This window comes from Sorex araneus, chromosome 3 (assembly GCF_027595985.1).
Source record: "Sorex araneus isolate mSorAra2 chromosome 3, mSorAra2.pri, whole genome shotgun sequence".
Classification (NCBI taxonomy): domain Eukaryota; kingdom Metazoa; phylum Chordata; class Mammalia; order Eulipotyphla; family Soricidae; genus Sorex; species Sorex araneus.
In genome coordinates, this window is record NC_073304.1 from 98126887 (window position 1) to 98150180 (window position 23294).

The 23294-nt window shown below is 57.7% G+C and overlaps 1 protein-coding gene across 3 annotated transcripts in view; it reads right to left on the reverse strand.

Annotated features, from left to right (window-relative positions):
* Window positions 1-23294, reverse strand: part of LINGO1 (leucine rich repeat and Ig domain containing 1) — a 158127-nt gene that overhangs the window by 116890 nt on the left and 17943 nt on the right. For 2 of the 3 annotated variants that reach the window (XM_055130935.1, XM_055130933.1), the window contains exon 2: window positions 22075-22183. The exons of the other annotated variant lie outside the window; for it this stretch is intronic. The gene's annotated coding sequence lies outside the window, so the exon portion shown is untranslated. The remainder of the gene's footprint in view (window positions 1-22074; window positions 22184-23294) is intronic. 3 annotated transcript variants of the gene reach the window in all.

Here is a 23294-nt window from a genome sequence, read left to right on the forward strand (position 1 = left end):
AAAAGCCTTAACAATGCTGTCCTCAACTAGCTGTAAAGAGCATGAGGCATAAAGGAGAGACTTGACTGTTTCCATTTACACCACCTGCGCACAAAAGCCACAGCCAAAGGGACGGGTCAGGCCTCAAGGGAGCATAAAGAGAATCAGCAAGTACAGCTGACGGGAAATTGGTTTCCCAGCTCTGCAGAGCACCCCGCAGCCAGAGAGACTGCACAACGCAACATGCTGAGCTCAGACTTTGCACGCGGAAGCCCCGAGTTTGTTCCCCGGCACCTCAAGGTTTCCAGAGCACTGCCGGAGACTCTTGTGAGCCCAGAGTCTGACATAGCCTCTGAATACAGGAAGGTCTGCCACCTTCACACACACACACCAACCAAAAGAAAAAAGCCCCTGGCTGGAGCGATAGCACAGTGGGTAGGGCCTTGCACGCGGCCAACCTGGGTTTGATTCCCAGCATCCCATATGGTCCCCTGAGCATTGCCAGGAGTAATTCCTGAGAGCAGAGCCAGGAGTAATCCTGTGCATTGCCTGGTGTGACCCAAAAAGCAAAGGGAAAAAAAGCCTCTAATTTTTTGTTTGTTTTGGGCCACACCCTGTAGTGCTCAGGAGTTACTCCTGGCTCTGCACTCGGGATCACTCCTTGTGGTTCTCGGGGGACCATATGGGATGCCGGTGATCAAACCTGGGTTGACCACGTGCAAAGCAAGTGCCCTACCCACTGTTCTACTGCGCTGGACCCAGAAAGCGTGTGTTTCCCTTACAGCCAGTGATGCTCAGGGCTTACTCCTACTCCTGGCTCTGTGCTCAAGAATTACTTCAGGCAGGTCTCAGGGAACCATATAGGATGCTGGGGATTGAATCCAGGTCAGTCATATGCCTGGCAGGCGCCTTACCCGCTGTCCTATCTCTCTGGCCCTGAAAAACCAATATTTATAAAAAGAGAAATCACCCATTTTCTTTAAAGGGCGGAGAGCAGGAGGAGGCGGCTGGCCGGCGAGAGGACCAGAAGGACCCACATACACAGGCGCAGCACTCGGCCGGCAGAGATCCCAGCAGCGCCAAGAAAAACCCCACGCAACAGCTTGGCTCCCTGTAAGCTGGCGGGCACTGCAGAACGGCAGGCCAGGGGCACCAGGGCCCCTCAGGCATGACCGGTGGATGTGGCTACAAGCAATTGGGGGAGCCTGTGGGCTTTATGTTGACATGGGGAGGCATACATCTTCTGGAAACCCGGGGGGGGGGGGGCGCCGGGCTACCGGACCCCGTGGACCAGGCTCAGCCGGCCTCATCTGTAAGCATGAGAGGTGGCAGTGCTCTAAATGCCCACCAGTGGGAGCACGGATCACGGGCGGATCACGGCAGGAGGCACGGGATGGGCTGGCAGATGGAATGCCCGCGTTTACCTGCGCTCCCTTCCCAAACCCCATTACAACAATAAGGGGCCTTTTCTGTACAGAAATCCACAAGGACAAAGACGGGAAGGAGAGGAAACGGCAACATAATTTTGGACATTGGAAGCAGATGGGTGAGCAGTAATTGATTTGGCTGAGCTGAGAAAACAGAATCCCAAGTCCCCTTCCTATTACCTGGCAGATCACCCCAACACACACACACACTACACACACACACACAGACACACACACACACAAGCACACGTGCGCACGCACACTGGCCAGCCCCAGGGAGCTCCCAGCCCCGGCTCTGCCCAGAGAACACTGGAGTTTCAGTTTCACAAGATGGTTTGGGGTGGGGGCAGGGGGCAGGCCCATGGGGGGCAGGCGCCATACTGGAATGAACAGTGAAAGTTCTTGGGCTGGAGTTCAGGACACAAGCCCCGCCTTTTGCAAGGTTCTGCTTCACGAGGCTCCAGCAGGGGTCCCCAGTGAAGTTGACCAGGCAGAGGGAAGGCCAGTGAGCCTGCTGTGCCAGGGCACCAGCAGCTCAGTGCCCACTCCTAAGCATGGGTGCCAACAGGGGTGACCAGGCATCTGGGGCCAGCTCCACCATGGGGCTTAGGGCAGGGGGCTCTTCAGCAGTGCTCGTGGGTCGTGACACTTTGTCAACTGAGCAGGATAGTTTAGTGACTGGGCGTGCTGACCTGACACCGAGTGCCAGGGGCCCACAGGGCTCCATCTGGGGGGTTCTTGGGGAGCCTGTGGTACACGGCCTCACACACAGAGGGAATCTGCTCCAGCCCTTGTGTCTAGCTCCTTGACTCACTTGAGGACTTTCACTTTGGGGGCTCCCAATCAGTGCTCAGGGGGGCTCCAGGGTCACTCCCAGGGATTTGCAGCTGGTCAGGCCCAGGGTTGAATGTGAGGCCCGAGGACATGCTGCTGGTTGGGCCCCAGATGCTGGGGACACTAGGGTCACACAAGCACTGCTTGGGGCCATCAGGGCCCACTGGGTCATCTCAGGAGGCACGTGGTGTGGGGATGGACCCGGGGTCGGGGCAGGCAAAGAGTGGGTCCTCATCTCTGTACGCCCCAGCCCCAGCTTGAACCCTAATCTCTACTCTCAGCCCCAACTTGGACCAGCATAGAGCAATAGTCTAGATATTTCTATTGGGGCCAGAGCAACAGCATAGCAGGTAAGGTGCTTGCCTTGAACATGGCTGACTTAGGTTCGATCCCCAGCATCCCCTATGGTTCCCTGAGCCCACCAGGAGTGATTTCTGAGTACAGAGCCAGGAGAAACCCTCAAACACTGCCATGTGTGATCCCAAAACAAAACAAAATAGTATTTCTATTCAGCAGAGTGTTGCAAGACGGAACCCCACAGGAACAAACAAACGGGCAGCCAGAGGTGCAATCTGAGAGAGCAGGCAATGCAGAGACCAAAACTTTTTTTTTATTTTTTAAGTGTTTTTTCTTGGGGGAGATTAATAGCCCGTGGTGTTCAGGGCCCAGTGCTCAGGGGTCACTCTGGTAGTGCTTAGGGGACCATGTATAGTATTGGGTATCAAACCAGGATCAGCTACATGCAAGGCAAGAGCCTTAATCCCTGTAATCTCTCTCTGGTCACCCCCCTTTTTAAAGAGCTATTAGTACTTCAGGGAAATCAAACATAGTACCCACGATGTAAGAACTGAACGCAATATATTTTAAAGAGATCAGTCAATAAGAAGGAAGCTTGGAAATTTTTAATTTATAAAGCAGAAATCAAAAAATTCTATGAGGAGGGGAGGTTGTTAACAGCAAGATCTGTCGGAGGAGAAAGTGGGGGGAGGAGGGAAAGATCAGGAGCTGAGCCCGTCCCCCCTCACCCCATCTGGTTAACTAGAGTTCCAGAAAGAGAAAAAGAAGGTTAATAAACCATAATGGAGCAAAAAATGATTCCATGTGGCTGGAGATATAGTCCAGTAGGTAGGACACCTACCTTGTCCACCTGCGTTCAACCCCCAGAACTATAAATAGTCCCCTGAACCCTGCTAGGAGTGACCCCAAGCACTGCTGGGTGTAGCCTAAAAACAAACAAACAAAAAATAGTTCCCAGAGCTGGGGACTATGAATTTCCATTTTAAAAGACAGACCCTCACCATGGCCCAGAGCGGCATCTGCCAGAACACGGACAGGACAAGGTGGTGCTTCCAGAGAGAACATCCCTAGATAACACGAGCGTGTCACATGAGCAGCAGAAGGCGTCCCCGCCAAGGGAGGCCCCCATGAACACTCCTGGGGGGAAGCTCTTCCTCTGGACTCTACCCTGGGGCAGACCGTCCACCCAGACCCAGGGCAGAGCCTGTGTCCAGACAAGCTCCTCTGAGCATGTTTTCTAGAAGCTACTGGAAAGCAGCCTCACGCACAAAGAAACCGGCAGAGGAACCCAGGTGTGCGGGACCCAGGGCTGAGTTCTCCAAGCCTGATCAGATCAGGACAGGGCCTCCTCCACCCAGATATCCCGTTTTCCAGTAGCTTGGCAGTCACACGCACAAACTGCCCCCGGCACCGTGTAATCCCATCAACAGTCAACATCCAGAGACTATAAAACAAAGATCCCAGACATCTTATTGTCTAGTTCTCTCTCTCTCTCTCTCTCTCTCTCTCTCTTTCTCTCTCTCTCTCTCTCAGAGAACCAGGCAAGCTACCGAGAGTATCCTGCCCACACAGCAGAGTCTGGCAAGCTCCCCGTGGCATATTTGATATGCCAAAAACAGTAACGATGAAGGATTTCATTCCCCTGACCCTGAAAGAGCCTCCAATGCGGTACCATTGGGAAGGATGAGTAAAGAGAGGCTGCTAAAATCTCCGGGCTAGGACGAATAGTTACTGGCGCCTGCTGGAGCAAATCAACGAACAACAGGATGACAGTGATACAATGATACAGTGATACTGGAAAGAAGGGGATGAAAACAAGATTCCACGAAGCAAGAAAACCCACCTAAGAAAGGTGAAAGGGAACCTCAAGGAACAGCAACGGGTGATCCCCACAGGCCCCTTGCATGGACAGGGCCTGGATACAGTCGGTATGGCACAGGGAGTAATGCCTGCCAAGAACATACAATGTGGGCTGGAGAGATGGTTCAGCAGCTTTGCATGCTGCTGACCCGGGTTCTATCCCCAGCATCCCATATGGTCCTCAGAGCCTGCCTGGAATAATTCCTGAGCCCAGAGCCAGGAATAAGCCTTGAGCATCTCTGGGTGAGGCCCAAAAACAAACAAACAAAAAAAGATACAGTGGATGGTGCTGAGTCACTCAGGTGTTAAGTGAGGTGGAGAATTTTGTGTCCAACTGAGAGTTGAGAATTAAGTCAGGGATAATTAATTAAGAAGAAAAAAAAGGAAAACCCTGGGGAGACTCAGAGGAAAGGAGGGCTGGGGAGGCGTTCCAGGGGCCCACAACCACTGAGAACCAAACCGCTAGGCCCCCTCAGGCTGGGTACCAATGGGATTGTTCCCCAGCCCCTAGCACCCCTGCACAGTCCCTGTGAACACACACGCCCTCAAGCTCCCTCACATGCCTTCAACATGTAGAAGGGGGCCCATCATTCTCTACCACTCCACCCGGCTTCAGGGACGCTCTGCTGACCACATATGCAGTGACAGGTGGGGCGGGAGGGCAGCAGTGGTGATGGTGGCAAAAGGGCTAAAAACCCTTGGCATCCCGGGGGTCACCAGGGAGCCTGAGGCTGAAGACGCCCCAAAGCGTCTCCTGGTTCCTCAGAAGGGAAGAGCCGGGGCTGAAGTGATAGCACAGCGGGTAGGGCATTTGCCTTGCATGCGGCCGACCCAGGTTCAATTCCCAGCATCCCATATGGACCCCGACCTGGGTTCGATTCCCAGCATCCTATATGGTCCCCTGAGCACCGCCAGGGGTAATTCCTGAGTGCAGAGCCAGGAGTAACCCCTGTGCATCGCAGGGTGTGACCCAAACCCCCCCCCAAAAAAAAGAAGGGAAGAGCCGCCCTGATAAAGCACAGCGTGCTCCAGACCCTGCCTGTGAGGGAAGGGGCGGCACTGGGGGGGGGGGCGGGCTTACCCCCTGCAATGGGCTCCCTCCCCACCTTAACTGTGAGAGTGCAGGGACCAGCACCCCACTCAGCAGGGCTGTGCCACCCTGCTAGACCTCAGCACTGGAACTGCTGGCAGAGGTGCAGAAGCGGGAGCCCTGGGCAGGTGGAGGCCCGGGACTCCCTGGGGGTGGGGGCTGGCACAGGCTCGCCCCCTCTACCCCCAGCACAGGGTACAGGCTGTGACGGAGGTAGCTGTGGTAGGAGCAAACACAGCAGTGCACAGGAAGGGCAGGGAGCCGCGAGGGGAGGGAACCAGCTAGAGACCACTTCTTCCTCAGGATGGAGGCCAGGCCCAGGGGGCACAGGGCGCGGCAGCAGGGGTCAGCTCCAGCCCTGCCTGCTCCCGCCATCACAGCCGGGGCAGGACGGCGACAGGCGTGCCCGCCCAACAGACCAGATGCCCCACCAGCCCTGCCGGGGAGCCTACCTCCATGTCTGCCTCGCTGGGACGCAGGGGCGCGGCCACTCTGGCGAGTGGGGGGCCGGGCAGCGATGTCCCCCTGGTTCTGGCTGCCCAGGGTGCTGCGGCCTTTCCCAAATGCCTGTTCTCGCCCACCCCGCACCCTGCCCCACGCCCTGCTCCAGGGGCTCTGTGGCTTGGAGCTGGGAGCGTGGCCTGGAGCCCCCGCCGTGGAGCCCCTCAGCACGGGTCCAGCTGGAGCAGGATGGCAACTCACGGTGTGGAGGAGGGGAAATTCACCAATAGGATCCCCACTCTCACCCCGAGTCCCAGCTCCAAAGAGCCTGGCCACATACTGCTCCCTGCAGCTCAGAGCACTGTCTTGGCAGATGGGCTGGCTGGGGGGTGACAAAGGTACATTCCCAAGGGTGGGGTCCCAAATGGAGACTCCAGGTTGGGCTGGGCAATGTGGAAGCCGACCAGAGCCAGAGAAGGGGGCAGGGGAGAAGAGAGGCTAAGGGAAGGTGGGAAGCCCCTCAGTCCCCACCCCACAGTATGGGACAGCTGCCACCCCCCCACACACTCACACACCCTCACTTCCTCCCACTGCAGGTCCTGAAATAGTCCCCCTTACTTACACACACGCTCACACATACACACAATCACATGCAGTAAACGCACACATGCGCACACACATGCACTTGTTCACATGCAGTAAACTTATACATGCACACACTAACTAACACAGGCAGAAACATGCACATGTGCTCACATGCACACACACCAATACAAGTGCACATGCACACTCGCATGCATATAAACTCGCACATAATAGACTCACACGCATGCACACACACTCACATGCTCACACACTAACAGACATGCAGAGAGAGCCAGCTAGCCACTCCTCTGATTGGCGGGTCTGGGGACTGCCACTCTGGCTGGGCTCCCAAGGCCAGGCTCAGGTAGCAGGTGGGGCACTGTGATATCAGTGACATCAGATGAGGTGACCCAGGTTCAAAGGTCACCACCAAGCCCTGAAATTCCTGAGCCACAGGTGAGCCCTCCCTGTGAGCCCTCCCTATCCTGAATGAGGCCACAAGCATTTCCCTAAGGGAGGGGGGTGCAAACAGGTAGGAAACAGGCTGGGGGGGTGTCGGGGGGTTGTCTTCTCAGGTTCCTGCCCATCTCCAGACCCTTCCAACCTGACAAGCTGGCACCTACTCTCTCCGCTCCCCCATGACCCGAATCCACAGGAAAGGGAAAACCTGGAGCTTGAGATCAAGTGGATTTGCATCTCATTCAAATGAAGTTTGTCACTTCTCCCACAAAGGCCCTCTCAGCGCAGAAAGCATCCATTAGCACTTCTCTTTCTCCCTCCTCCAAATGAGGCGAGAGAGGGTCGGTTTGAAAATCCCTGCGGACAGTACAAGAGCCAGAAAAGCCCTTTCCCCGCTGCTCCTCGGCTGCCCCCAAAAGTCCAGAGAATCTGTAATTATCTGTCTGGGCACTGGCCGGGGAAGCATCTTCACAGGGTTCATTACGGTGCTAATTAGCAGGAACCAGCTTTGGCTGTGGGGTGGGGAGGGGGTTCTGCAGGGATCAGGCTCTGCTTCCCCCCGACTCCGCTGCTTCCCAGGCACCTCCACACTCAGTGTGGGATGACTAAAGCCTCGTGAATTCCAGGAACCCCAGAGCCCTGAGGCTCTGTCCCCAGGAGCTGCGGCACCAGGGACGGGCCAGCGGGCAGCAGGCTGGTGGTCTGAGGCTCCGAGCACCTTCAGTGCCAATATTCTTTTTATTTTCTTTTTGGGTCACACCCGGTGATGCTCAGTCAGGGATTCCTCCTGGTTCATGTACTCAGGAATTACTCCTGGTGGTGCTCAGGGGACCATATGGGATGCTGGGAATCGAACCCGGGTCAGCTATGTGCAAGGCAAATGCCCTACCCGCTGTGCTACTGCTCCAGCCCCTTCAATGCCAATATTCTAACAGAAGTTTAATGAGCACCTGCTACAAGCCAGGCATGACTGCAGGGACTCCCCACAGGTAGGCTGTTGGGGCGACAGCTAGTTGGCACATCTGAGCAGAGATCCACCAAGCTAACACCCGCCTTTCTCCCTGCCCAGCCCCCAACCCCCCAACCCCCCCCCACCCCACCTTTTTCCAGCACCAGCGACACCCAGACACAAAGATACAGGAGTCATCATCACACCTGAGCTAGTGACAAGCAGTGAGAAGGTGCTCACAGGGCCCCATGCACCAGGAGTGACGGAGCCTCTGGGGCATACCCTCCTTAACACCTGACTCTCTGCTCCTGATGATCCATCCGTGGCCCTGGGCCCAGACCTCTAGCACATCCGAGACCCCTGACATCTCCGCGCTGCAGACAGCACCCTGCGTGTGGCACCACTAAAGAGGGCGGGAGGCCCTGCATTGGAACCTCTATCCTGGCCAACTCGGTGTGACTCTGAGGTTGGCCCCAGGCCAGAAGCCAGAGGCTACGAGACTCCCCCAAACCTTGGCCAGCACTGGGTCCCCAAGAGTCCCCGTTGCAGGTCCCCACTGCTCCATTCGGATCCCCGCTATGCCCTCATTAGCATAGCCTGCTGCCCGCGAGGCCCGGGCCTGGTGAGTTATAGCCCATCCATTCCTCTCCATGTCCTTGTCGCCGCCACCACGGGCCCATATGACAGCGCGCACATCTGTCAGCCCGGGGCCGCCACCACCGCCGTTTCCAGGGAGACAGACTCCATTTATGACATTATCAGAAGGTCCAGCCTCCCCGTCCCCTGCCCACCATGCCCCTCCCCACTGTCTCTCCGGGGTTGGAAATTTGGGCAATAAATAGCACCCTTGGCCCTGCAGAGTCTGACAGCCTGTGGCATGGAGCAGCCGCTGCAGCCCGAGCACCCGCCACGGCGCATCACAGGCGAGGGAAGGCTTCCCGGGTACCGGGGGCCACGCTGCTGCCCTCCCCGGGGCCATGGAGAGATCCGCCGCTGCCCTACAGGGAGAATCCGCTCAGGGAAGGGGGTCTGGGGGTCTGGCAGGGAGGAGAGAGGAAGGTAAGCTGACACTGTCTGAGCCCCCAACATAACGGGCCTCCCCGCAGCGCCCAGCCCGGGCACCAACGGGAAGAGCAGCAAAGGGATCCTCACTGAGCACAAATGATTGGCGGTGGGAGCCGGGATTGGAACCCAGAATCTTGGACACAAAGCTCCTTCGGCCGCCGACCACCCTGGCACAAGGGATGTGAGTCTGAAGAGTCTCACGTGCTTCCCTGTGCTCATTTAAGCCTCCCGAGACCCCCGAAGCCCAGCACTCTTCTCGGGCCCCTTCTGCAGACAGGACACTGGGGCACCGTCGGGGGCAGAGACTGCAGGGGGCAAAGCCAAGGTGCCAGGCCCGCAGCCCACCCAGTCCAGCTGAGCACGACCAGGAGAGGGGTCCCCCCCGCTGGGGGTCGGCCCGGCCGTCCAAGAACAACAGAGGAGAGAAGCCGGGACGACGTGAGGACAGTGGGCTCCCCACCCCACCCAGCTTGGCCCCAGTGGACCAGGAGGGCAGCGGCTCTGGGACCCTGGAGTCTGGCTCTGCAGGTGTTCCTCAAGGCCCCTCCATGGCTGTCCCGGCTGCACCTGGGTGACGGGACCTGGGAAGGGACAACAGCCCCAGGGCTGGAAGCAGCAGGGGTGTCTTCCAGGGGCCAAAAGAGGTTTCAGGGCTCACACCTCAGGGTAGAGGCTGCCCCCCTGCTCGCCCTGCAGGCACTGTCTTGGTTCCCCCCGACCCCCGCCCACCTACCCCACGGTACCCTCTGAGGCCTCATTCCCAAGCCCACCTCTGTGCTGGGATGCAGGCAAGATGCCTCTTTGGGGCCGGAGCAATAGCACAGCGGAGAGGGCGTCTGGCGTCTGCCTTGAAAATGACCAACCCGGGTTCCATCCCAGGCACCCCACATGGTCCCCCAAGCACCGCCAGGAGTGAATCCTGAGTGCAGAGCCAGGAGTAACCCTGAGTACTGCCGGCTGTGCCCCCCCTCCCAAAATGATGCCTCTGTCCCCTCTGAGAAGGACTCTGGTGACCGTATCGGGGCCCACCCAGACCGTCCACACCCAGCTCCCCATTTCAAGCTCTTTAGCTTAATTCCATCTGCATCCACTTTTTCCAGAGGAAACTCCCACAGGTTTTAGGGCGCAGCCCTGGACATCCTGGGAGCCATGATTCAGGCTGGACATCTACGCACCCACGGAATTCCGGCTCGCACCCTCTTCTGGACATGAAGGCGCAACCAAGCCCTGGGCACAGCCGAGTGCTGCTTCGCCCCAGGCCCACAGCCGCTGCCTTCCGGATGTCAGAGCGGGGACTCCCCCCCATCCTCCCGGACCAGAAACCAAGGTGTCAACTTTCACTCCCCAGTTCTCCTGGCCCCACAGTTGCTGCCCGTCCAGAATCCAGCCACCCCTCATGCGCCTCTCCAACCCATAAAGCAACCATCTCTTCTCCTGGGTTATTGCAACAGCCTCGCCCCTGGACACTCCCCGCTGGACACCGCCCCCCAACAGCGGCCAGTGGAACCCTCCAGCCCCGATCCCAGGGCCAGAGTCAGAGCACAGCAGAGAGGGCGCATGTCCTTCAAGCAACCAGCCTAGGTTCAACCCCTGGCACCTCATTTGCCCCAAGCACTGCCCAGAGTGACCTCTGAGCGCAGACTCAGGAGTGAGCCCTGAGCACGGAGGGCGTCCCCAGGTCCAAAACAAATGAGCAAAAGACCCAACCCCAGACGTCACTGTCAACCCCGCGGTGAGCCCATCTCAGTGATGGCTAAGTCAACGCTCTGCTCGCTCTCTGGCCTCACTCGCACCCGCTGCGGTCCCCTTCAGTCCCAGCAGGCTCCAGTCCTGGGCCAGCATTCCCCCCCACCCTGACCCCTTGTGCTGAGGCTCTCCCCAGGCACCCATGGGCTCCCTCTCCTCCTTCGGTGAGATCACCTCCCGGGGAGGCAAGCCCTGTCCCCAACCCCTCCTTTCCCGGGGCCCTGGGTCTCTCAGTTATTCCTCCTCTATGTCCGGGGGGGGCCCACACAGTACTAACTCTGCATATGCGGCTTATTTAACCGCCGTCTCCTTTACTAGAAGGTTGGAGCCATGACAACAACCTCCCCCCACCAGGTTCAAAAATAGTGCCTGGGTCAGGAGATGTTCAATAAATCTCTGTGCATTCATTCTGCCACCAACAAGGGTAGGACTCCAGACACAGAACCAACCCCAACGCCCCCGCCCCCGTGAACCAGACTCAGCCCTCGACAAAGACTGTCCGTGTGAGCTAAGCATGGAGGCAGAGAAGCCCCTCGGAACCCCGGGAATTCAGAGAACACAGGATCTGACTCGGTCTGGTGAGTGAGGTGAGGGTCCCGCTGGTGAGAGTTTTGCAGTAGGAGTAGGAGTTCACTGCCAAGATGAAGAAACAGCTTCACACCAAGCAGGAGGAACGATCAGTACAAAAACAGGGAACAAATCTTCAGATAAAGCAAAAGGGGTAGGAAGTGACACAAGAGGTCCAGGAAGGGCCTGAGGGGACAGGGGCAAAGGGTCTCAGGGGCTGGTCAGACAGAGAAGAGAGTGAGGTGCTCGCCTCTTACGATTGAGTCCCTGACACCAATAAGGGCCCAGAGCACAGCAGGGGGCGCCCAGCTTTCGCCCCATAGACAGAAAAACAAAACAAGGGAAGAAGCCCTGGGGGTCGGACCCCCAGCAGCAACGGCCCCACGGAGCAAGGTGTGTGCTGAGTGAATGCCCACTCAGCACCTGGCAGGCAGGGAGGCCGGTGTGGGCAGCCCTCCCGCCCTGGCCAGGGAGATGAACGCCTGCCCCCTACACACAGACACACACAGACACACAGACACACAGACACACAGACACACACACACACACACACACACACACACACACACTGCTCAGGCTCCCCCCACTGTCACTTGGGAGCCGCAGGGTGGCCAGGACGGTGCTAGGGGAGGCTGTGGGGGGCCAACACCACAGCGTGTGACAAGTGCCCACAGGGTGACGCTCAGGAACACCAGGGCGATGTGACGGGCTGGGAGAGTCCCCAGAGTCCATGTGCCCCACACACACACACACACACACACACATACACACACACACACACACACACACCGGCTCCAGAATCACTGCACACAGGGCAAGAAGGAGGCAACTGAGGCCCGGGCATCCTCCCCCTGAGAGGAGGCACAGAGGGCCGGGTGGCTCAGCAGTGAGTGCGTGCAGGCCTGAGGCCCAGGTCCATCCCGTCGCCCCTCCTGGTCCTCCCGGCACACCCCTGGGTATGTCCCCTCCACAACAACACGGAGGGCGGGGCCCTCCAATCCCTGCAGCACCCTGATCTCAGGTCTGCAGCCACCAGGAGAGGGACAAGACACCGCTTTAGTTTCCGCTCAGTTTTACCCCCACTTCCGTAGCGTCCCGTCGCAGCAGCTGAGTGGACGCCAAGAGCGGGTGAAGTCCAGGAGAGCTTCCTGGAGGAGAAAAGGAGTTTGATTGGCCTCTGGCCCCTGGGTGGGTCCAAGCTTCGTCTCACCTCAAAGCCTGGGTGGTTTCTGGGCAGTTTAGGCAGGCTGGGGCAGACGGAGCCTTGCGCCTTCCAGAAAGAACAACCACATCCCTCGAGACCCGGCTCTCTGAGCACCACGCCCCAGTTTCCTCTTCTGCCCCGCAAAGACCACCCGCCAGCCCCCCACCCTCCGGGAATCAGGGTGCAGGGGTCTGGCCCGGCCCAGGCTGCAGCGCTCAGAGGGGCAGCCCGCAGGCAGGGGCCGGGCAGGCTGGGCCGCGTGGAGAGGGAGAAGCCCGTAAGTAAGAGCACATTTTTATGAGACATGTTTAATTAAAGTAGATTAAAATTAATTTGCTTTAAGAAAACTCAAAGTGCCTTAGAGGATTTCAGAAGCAGAACCAAGGAGGGCAGAGTCTCTGCTCGAGTGCCCAGGGGTCTGGGAGGGGGGCCACACTGTTCCCTGCTTGTGGGACCCTCCAAAGTGTGTGTGTGGGAGAGCAACATGGACACGGCACTTGGAGCTCTTTTTTTTTTTGCTTTTTGGGTCACACCTGGCAATGCACAGGGGTCAGTCCTGACTCTGCACTCAGGAAGTACCCCTGGCGGTGCTCAGGGGACCATATGGGATGCTGGGAATTGAACTCGGGTTAGCTGCGTACAAGGCAAATGCCCTACCCGTACTGTGCTATTGCTCCAGCCCCGCACTTGGAGCTTTTTAAAAATAATTTTAATTTTTTGGGGGGTTCCTACCCAGCAGTGCTTGGGGGTTACTCCTGGCTCTGTACTCAGGGATCACTCCTGGTGGGGCTCAGGGGACCACAAGGATCGAACCCCAGACTGCACGTGAGGCAAGGGCCCGTCCTGCTGCCCTATCACCCCGCCCTGCACACAGCACCCTAGACGGTAGAAAGCATGTTCCCATGGCATGGCAGCGATGCCCGATGTCCACCCCACCTGGCAGGGGACGCTCAAGCCCAGAGGGGCTGCCCGAGGTCACACAGCAGACTGCACGAAAGCGTGGGTGCGGGCACTCACTGCCTTCACGCTCGGCGCGTGCAGAGCACTCCCCCCGTGTCTCCCGCACCCTAAGTCTGTGTCCCCAAGTTCTTCCCTTGGATCAGGGTGGGGGAGCGCCCTGGGCCCTCCGAGGTGGCACAGCCAGGTAGAGGGAGCCGCCCGGGGCTGCGGACAGAAGGCGAAAGAAACAGGGCCGAGAGCAATGAGCAACCAGAATTTCAAGCAGTTTTGGAGGAAAACAAGGGGGACGATCAGCTGCAGCAATTTGCTCCGGGGAAAATGATGTTCCCGCGCGCTATTACACGGAACAGAAGGAACATTTGGTGGGTTGAATACTTGTTAATTTATTTCCCTCTTTGCTAATGGGCCTGGTGCACACGCAGGCCTGCCCCGGTGCCCGCACACGTGCCCCGGAAGTCGGCAGGAGAGGCCGGGGTTTCCTGCCACCTGCTCTCCTCTGGCCCTCGGCCCCGGACGCAGGCCCAGAGCGAGGCCCCGTGCAGCTCAGGGACAGGTGAGGGGCCTGTCCCCACAACTGAGTCATCCCGGAGGGGTGAGGGCCTGGCCTTGCACCTCAGAAAGGGGCGAGCCGAGGCTGAGAGCCCCAAACGGACGCCCTGCTCCATGGGCTCGACCCTCCATCCCACAAGCCCCTCACCCCACAGCCATCACGGGGGCCCCTGCGCTCCATCCCTCGACCCCAATCTACCCTGCCCCGACTCACAGCCTGCACTCAACATCTCCCCAGACATCCCTCTCTCCCCGCACGAGGACACCCCGGCCCAGGACCCCTCTGCTCTCCGCCCCGGTCCCCGCCCTGCACCCAGGACGCTCTCTGCTTCCCCACCTCTCTTCCCACAGAGGCCAGGACGAACGAAAGGCACGTCAGATGCTGCCACTCTCCTGCGTGGCCTCCCTGAGCCTCCTCCGTGCTCAGCCCGGCCAACACTCGCTGTCCCACCACCCCACTGCTCCCCCACCCCCACCGCCACCTGCCTGCCTCTGGGCCTCCACCAGCTCCTCCCACTGCCAGGTTAGCCTGGCTGCACAGGCGCCCCGATGTGCCCCTCTAATGCCACTGCGTCTCAGACCTGTGGGCTCAGGTCAGCAGCTCCTCCGTAGGAAGGACGGCCGGGACCCCCACCCCGGCCCCATGCAGGCCCACCCACCCCAGCAGGCCGCTCTCTGCAGAAACTATTTCCCTGTGCAAACTCGTCGCAGTATTTGCACCTGCACTTGCTAACCCTCTTCCCCAAATGGAAACCGTCTGAGGGCAGGGGTGTGTGTGTGTGTGTGTGTGTGTGTGTGTGTGTGTGTGTGTGTGTGTGTGTGATGTCTGAGGTATTGTATCACCAAAACCTAGATGGCACCTGGCACATAGCAGGAGTTCATGAACACATGAGTGAGTGAATGAATGAATGAATGAATGAATGAATGAATGAATGAAAGTTGAGCTTGGGGTGCAGAGGGCTCCCTGCCCCCAGGGCTTCCTGCCGGGCCCAGAGGCATGCAGGGCTGGGCTTCCCAGGGAGCACCTGCCATCGCGCCCTTTCCTCAGAAAATCTCAGGGAGCACTTATAGGGGCTCCAGGCCGCAGTCTGTGCAACTCCCGGGCCTCTCAGCCCGTCCCCTCACGGGCACAGCAGGGACAGGAACAGGCCCCTCCCTCATAGCATGGGCCCCCGCCCGAGAACCCAGGGTCCCGGAGAGCAGGTGGAAGGTCTCCAGAGGCCCAGCGCCCACAGGGGGAGTCCAGGAGCGTTTCCTGTGGCCAGCGTATGCAGGACCATCCCTCGGCCTGCAACCTTCTGCTCTCGTGCCCACCTGGCACCTCCCACACGCCCTGTGAGAGCCCCCACACAGCTTACACACTCACACACTCACACATACACACTCTCATATACACACACACAACTCACACAATCACACACACTCACACATACACTCACACATACATACACACTTTCACATGCACACACACAGATCACACATACACATGTTTGCGTACACACTCACACATTCACACACTCTCACACACATATATACTCTCACGCACTTTCCCATTCATTTACATTCTCGCACACACTCACATACACTCACACAAGCCCTCACACACATGCACACACAGCTTGCACACTCACTTAGATACTCTCACTCATGCTCTCACATGCACACATTCACTCACATACACATTCACACATATACACTCACAATGTTCTCACACACTCACATGCTCATGCTCTCACACGCATGCACTCATTCATTCACACACTCACACACACACTCACACACTTTCACATTCACACTCATTCACACACACATACACACACTTTCACATTCACACACTCTCACACATACTCTCACATACTCACACACAAACACTCACAACCACCAGTGTGTGGCTCACAGTTCGACCCCTTCTGACCTTCAGCCCTCAGCCCTGTCACCTCTCAGGGCCATGGACAGTGGCACGGCTGGAACTTCAATCTAAGTCCCCAGTGGCCAGCCTGGGCAGCGCCTCTGCTCCCCTGGAGGCCTCCCCCATCAGACTGCCACACAGCCCCCTCCCTATCCCCAGGGGGCAGGTCACCTTCTCCAATACCCCAGGATTTGGGAGCTGGAGTGCCCACCTGCACACTGATGCCCCAGCCCAGGGTAAGCCAGTCTGCCTCTGGGAAGTAGGGAAGTAGGCCATGGGCGGGGGCGGGCGGGAGGCAACCCTCAGGGTCCCAGGGAAAGGCCCCACCACCTGTGAGGGGGCCTGCAGCTGTCTCAATCCTGGAGGGGGTGGGAAGAGAAGCCCCTTTAGCCAGGGCCCCTCCGCAGGGGGGTCATCCACTGCACAGAACCCGGTGCCCTGACTTCTAGCTGGAGCCCAGCACACAGCTGGGGGGCTCTCAGCACCCCTGGTTCCTAAAGGCCAGGCGTGCGCCCCAAGTAACAGCCAGACCCCAGGCATCACTGAAAGCCGGCAGGAGTGGGGAGAACAGGCAGAGGCACCGGGGCCCCAGCAGCCCCCCAAGGACCCTGTACCACACTCAGACTGGCTCCAGGCCCAGCCCTCAGCTGTAGGCACCTTTGGGGGCACCAGCTCCTACGATCCTGCTTGAGTGGAGAGGCAGAGGCCTGGGGGAGGCCACGGGAGAGTGGGCGCACGGTACGTGGGGTCAGGGGTCAGGGGAACAGTGGGGGCATGATGCATAGGGTTAAGGGTCAAAGGGACAATGAGGTCACTATGCATGGGCTAGGGGTCAAAGGGACAGTGGGGACACTATGCATGGGGTCAGGGGTCAAAGGGACAGTGGGGGTACAATGCATGGGGTGAGGAGTCAGAGGGACAGTGGGGACACGGTGCAAGGGGTCGGGGGTCAGAGAGACAGTGGGGGCATGGTGCACAGGTTCTAGGGTTCGGGGGGGACAGTGGGGACACAGTACATGGGGTCAAGGGTCATAAGGAGAGTGGGTATGGTGCACAGGGTCAGGGGTCAGAGGGACAGGGGTAACGGTGCACAGGGTTGGGGTCAGAGCTGCCTCTCCCAGTACCTTCCCCGGCCCCACCATGGAGCTGTCACACAGGGTGCTGGGGTGGGGTTCCCTCTCTCGCCTCCTGCACAGCTCACACCTCTCTCCAGCCCCTTCCCAAGCTCTTTATCATTCAGAAGAGCCTCTTCACGGAGAAGGCCCCCAAGGCCTCTCACCAATAAGAATCCGTTAATCAGGAATTTTGGCTCTCTCCTCTCCCCAAACCTCCAGGTACAGACAAAGGCTAGAGGCCAGCGCCCAGCACCGCCCCCCTCCTACCCCTTACAGGGCCCCCCCTCACAGAGCAGCACCTTCTGGGACACCAGAGGCCTTGAGCTTTTCTCCCTGAGGACACCAGCTCTGGACCCCTAACTGCCCACCCCACAGCTCCCACATTCAGAGCAAAAGGAGGGGCTTAAGGGCTCCCGGGACCCCTGCCCTCCCTCTGCCCTGAGCCGAGGGTGCAGCGATGGTGACTGAGCGTCTCTGAGTGCCAGCCGCTGCTCTGAGCACTCTACTCCAGCTCACTTAATCCGCACAATCTCTGATGAAGAGTCTGAGGCCATGGAGCGTGAGCCACTCACTGACGCGCGCGTCCTGCAGGCAGATCCCCTCACTGGGCCTGGATCCTGGCGAATAGCCCCCAGGGCCTGCACAGCCTCCAGGGCCAGGACCAGGACTGACCGGCCGCCCTTCAGGGCTAGCCCAGCCCAGCAAGCGGCCACAGTCCAGTGTCTGCAGGGCGAGCCGGTAAGGACAAACAAAAGCAAACCCCAGGCCTCTCTGCTGAGCTCCCGGAGGCCGGGGACAACACTCCCCAACCCTGGAAAACCCCGTGAGTGTTCTGTCCCAGGGCTACCTCCTCCAGCCCTGGTTCATGTGTGTGCATGCACGTATGTGTGAGTGTGCGCATATGTGTGCATGTGTGTGCACATGGGTGCAAGTGTGCATTGTGCACACATTATATGAATGGGTGCATATGTGTGTGCACGTGCATATGATGTATTTGTGCATGCATGCATGTGTGTGCATGGGTGGGTTTATGTGTACACACATGTATTGCATGTGTTGCATATGTGTGTGCATGTGTTGTGCGTCGGTGTGTGTATGTTGTTCATGTATGCATGTGTGTGCATGTGTGTCTGTGTGTGCATGTATGCATGGGTTAATTTGTGTGCATATGTGCACATATGTGTGCATTGCTATGTTGCCTGTGTGTGCACGTGTGGGAGTCCTCACCCAGTGTGTAGAGATTGCACTGTCACAGCCCGCCCAGCTCCCCCAAGGTGGCTCCAGTTAGCATCTGGGTGGAGTCAGGGCTGAGAAGCCCCCGTGCTGCCATCATGGGGTATCTCCCTTCTGACCCTGCCTCCCACCACCACCACCTCCCACCCTTTAAGACAGGACATGCCACCATGCCAGCCACCAGCCACTTCGGGACAGCGGCACTTCCGAGAAATCGCAGGTCTCTGCTGTTCTGAGTGGTGACCCCACCCCCAAAGCTGCTGGATCTCTAAACCCCAGAACTGAAGGACACGGGCTTCTCTGGGTCACTGCAGGTGACAAAGCGCTGGCACAGGCATCGGCAAATAGCCCCAGGAAGGTGAACCGTGCTTGCAGGAAGAGATGGGGTGCTATCCACCCAGGGAGACAAGGGAGTCTCCATGGCACTGACCTCGTGGCCCACACACAGTGTAATGCAATAGGATAGTAGGGAAGGTGAAATCCTGGGGGCCAGAGAGATAGCAAAGTGGTAGGGCACTTCACACATCCAAAAGAACAAAAGCAACCACTGTTGGTGTGAATGTGGGAAGAAAGGGACTCTCCTTCACTGCTGGTGGGAATGCCGACTGACTCAGCCCTTTTGGAAAACAGTATGGACGATTCTCAAAAAATTAGAAATTGAGCTCCCATTTGACCCAGCAATACCACTTCTGGGGATATATCCCGGAGATGCAAAAAAGTATAGCAGAATTGAAATCTGCACTTGTATGTTCATTGCAGCACTGTTTACAATAGCCAAAATCTGGAAAAAACCTGAGTGCCCAAGAACAGATAACTGATTAAAGAAACTCTGGTACATCTACACCATGGAATACTATGCAGCTGTTAGAAAATATGAAGTGATGAATTTTGCATACAAGTGGATCAACATGGAAAGCATCATGTTAAGTGAAATGAGTCAGAAAGAGAGGGACAGACAGAGAAAGATTGAACTCATCTGTGGAATATAAAGTAACAGAATGGGAGACTTACATCCAAGAACAGTAGAGATAAGGACCAGGAGGTTTGCGCCACAGCTGGGAGGCTGGCCTCACATGCTGGGGGAAAAGGCAGCTCCGATAGAGAAGGGAACATCAAGTAAAGGGTGCTAGGAGGGCCCACTAGGGACGGGAGATGTGGGCTGAAAGTAGACTATAGACCAAACATGATGGCCACTTAATACCTCTATAGCAAACCACAACACCCAAAAGGAGAGAGAACAAAAGGGAATGCCCTGCCACGGGCGGAGGGGAGGGGTGGGGTGGTGGGAGGGATCCTGGGATCACTGGTGGTGGAGAATGGGCACTGGTGGAGGGATGGATACTCAATCATTGTATGACTTAAAACGCAAACACGAGAGTTTGTAAGTCTGTAACTGTACCACACGGTGATTCACTAATTTAAAAAAAAATTATTTTTTTTAAATGGTAGGGCACTTGCCTGGCACACAACTGACCCAGGTTCAACCCCTGGCACTGTATCTGGTCCCCTGAGCCTTTCAGGAGTGAGCCCTGAGCACCACCAGGTGTGCCGCCCCCTCCCCCCAAAAAAGATGAAATACTGAAGTATGCTGCCACGGGAACAGAACAGGAAAGACGAATGTGGGGTCACCCCTCTCGTGCGAGGCGCAGAGTGAAACAGCAGGAGCAGACAGGAAGCACCCAGGACTGAGGGTGGGTGGGGTCGGAGACAGTGGGGGACGCAGATGACGTGAACCTGTGGCACGACAGTCACCCTAGACAAGGGGAAATGACACCAGTCCCACTCGGGCATCTGGCCTCGCCCTGCCTGGGCTCCCTGCAGGCCCGCACCCCTGCCGCTGGGGGAGCAGGCAGGGCAGGCCCGGGGCTGCAAGGGAAAGCAGGGCTCCCGTCCGTCAAAGCCCAACTCCCAGGGGTGGGCCCCCACAGCCAGCCCTGCCCCACTCCCAGCTCAGTGCCCCCCAAATGCCAACAGCCACCCCTCCCTGTACAGCTCTGCTGAGACCAGGGTGTGTCCCACTCCCCGAACCTCTTCTGCCCGTTATAACCCTCCACGCATCAGCTGCTTTCCCCAGAACTATTCATCAAGGCAAACCCATCGGAAACAATCACAACAAACGAGAGAATTGGTTCAACATGTTACAACTCACACGGGTCGGAACATTACGCTGCCATTAAAAATCACATTGCTTTGGGTTATTTAGTGATGAGAAAATGATCCTGGCATAGAATTAAGCGCATAAATGACAGGGTAGGAAGCAGTGAGTACAGTTTGATGCCAATTATGTCATAAATACATATTTTGTGAAAGACTGACTGGCGGGCTGAACCCCCAAGCGCTTACATTTTCTATAGCGAACACGTGTTTCTTTCTGTAATCGGGAAAACAGCACATTTTGAAAAGAAAATGAGGAGACAGTGCACAGGGCTGGAAGGTGCCGAGGAGGCTCAAGGCCCCGAGTTGCATCCCCTGCCCCTCCAGGTCTGAAACCTCAGGCTGAGGACCACAGGCAGTGGTCCCTCAGCCCCCCCCCCACCGAAAATAATTCAAAAAGAATCCTCCAGTTTCCCAGAATCCCCTCCCACAGGGCTCCCAAGTATCTTAGTCCCCGCTTCTGCCTCACTGCCCTGAGGCCCTCTCTGCCAGCTGATGTCACCATGATGCCCGCCTGGGCACTCTTGCTCCCAGCCTGTCCAGCTCCCGGCCCTGCAAGCCCTCCACATTTCTCCCCATCTCCAGTAACAGTGGAGGACGGATGAGCCGCTGCTCCCCAGGACAGCCGGGCAAAAACTCGTCACGAGGGCCATGCAGGGCCCAGGAAGGGGCTCACCACCACAGAGGACAGTGTCATGACCGGGAGAGTGTCTGCAGGCCCACCGCAATGGTCATTTCACCTCCAAGACCAGCACTTCTCAACCAGGACTGTACGAGCCCTTAGGGGTCCCCACGAGGGTCCAAAGAGGTCACAGGTGAAAGTCTCACAAGGGGGAGGGGTCACAGCATAAGACCAGGGGCCAACTAGAAGGACCGGGCAGAGGAAGAAAGCAGGGTCGGGAGGGGAACCAGCAGGAGGTGAGAGAGACACAGGCTTGGGGGAAGCGGGGCTGTGCCCGGCTACGCCACCGGGCCTTCGCCCTCTGAACACCGGGGTGATGCCAGGCCGGCCCTGATGCTCCTTCTGCCTGGCGGAGCCCCTCCGAGCCCTCCTGGTTTCCGCAGCCTGCCCGGAGCAGGAGTGGCTGGAGGGTGGAGGTCACTTACTCAAGATCACAAGCAGATCAGGGCTGCCACCCAGCTCCCCTGCTCCCCCTCTCAGCAACCTGGGGACCTGATGGGGTTTCCCACATTCCTTCACACGGGGCACTGAGGGGGAGGCCATCCCCCCATGTCTGAGGTGACCTGCTCCTTGTGATACAATTCCAGAAGACAGCCTCCGGATCATTGCCTGGGGCTCGGCCTCCGCCTGCTCGAGGAGTCTGGGTCCACCCACTGCCTGGCCCAGGGTCCCACAAATCCAGTGCGGGAGCAGCCAGGGCCAGCTGCTGGGCAGTGTCTGCCCCGCCCCGTCCCCGCGGGATCTCAGCCTGCCCAGCCTCCCTGCCTGGCCCAGCGTGTGGCAGGACGCACAGAGCCCCTCCCGCCCCACAGGTTCCCAGCTGTCACTGTGGGAGAGTCTCAGGAGGTGGCGCGGGACGCTGGCAGCCCGCCCAGGGCTCTCAGACCTCGCTCAGCAAGGAGGGACAGAGACCACCCGCGGCCTCTCCCCCGAGACTCCCCCTCTGCCCGGGGCACCGCGGCTCCTTACCTGAGGCAGCAGCTATTCCAGGAGCACCTGAGCTGGGCTGCAGCCTGGGCCTGCCTCAGTGGCCCTCCTGCCCAGCGGGGCCAGGCCCGGGGCCTGTGGTCTCAGGAGGCTGTAGAGAAACAAGGGGGCGAGTCAGAGCAGGGAGCCGTGCCAGGGTCACGGCACAAACAGGTGTGATCCCACCTGGCCAGGCACTAGGTGTGTGTGCGCATACATGTCTGTTCAACACACGCTCACACATGCTCCCACATGCTCAGTCATGCTCACACACACTCACACATGCTCACACTCACTTGCTCACAAACACGCTCATTCTTATTCACATACTCGCACACACTCACACAAGTTCACATACACTCGCTCACACACATACACTCACTCACACATGGTCACATGCTCACACTCATGCTTACACATGATGACACACAACCACACACACTCATTCACTCACACATGCTCACATATACTCACACACTCACTCATGCTCAATGCTCACTCACGCTCACACATTCACACATGCTTGCTCACACACGCATTCACTCACACACACACTCACACATGCTCACAGATGCTCACACATGCTTACACACACTTTCACTCTCATGCTTACACACACTGACACACAACCACACACACACTCACACATGCTCAACACACGCTCACACGCTCACTCATGTTCACACACACTCATGCTCACATTCACTCATGTTCACACATTCACACATGCTCACTCACACACATGCTTACACACATGCTCACTCACATATGCTCACACTCACACATGCTCACTCACATATGCTCACACTCACACATGCTCACACACTCACACCAACCAACACACTCAAATATGCTCACACACCCACACTCACTTATGCTCACACATGCTCACACACAATCACATTCACACACACGCTCACACATGCTCACTCACTTACACACATGTACATTCACATGTGCAAACACATACATTCTCACACTCATTCATACTCTCACATCTACACACTTGCAGTCACACACTATACTCACATACAGACTCATGGGACTCATGCACAACTCACTCTCAACACATACACTCACTTACATGTACCTACACACTCACACTCATCCACACACTTTCACATTCACACTTTTACATACCCACCTACACACACTCTCACATGCGTATACTCTCCCACACACTCACCCACATAAACACACTCACACACACTCACCCACATTCA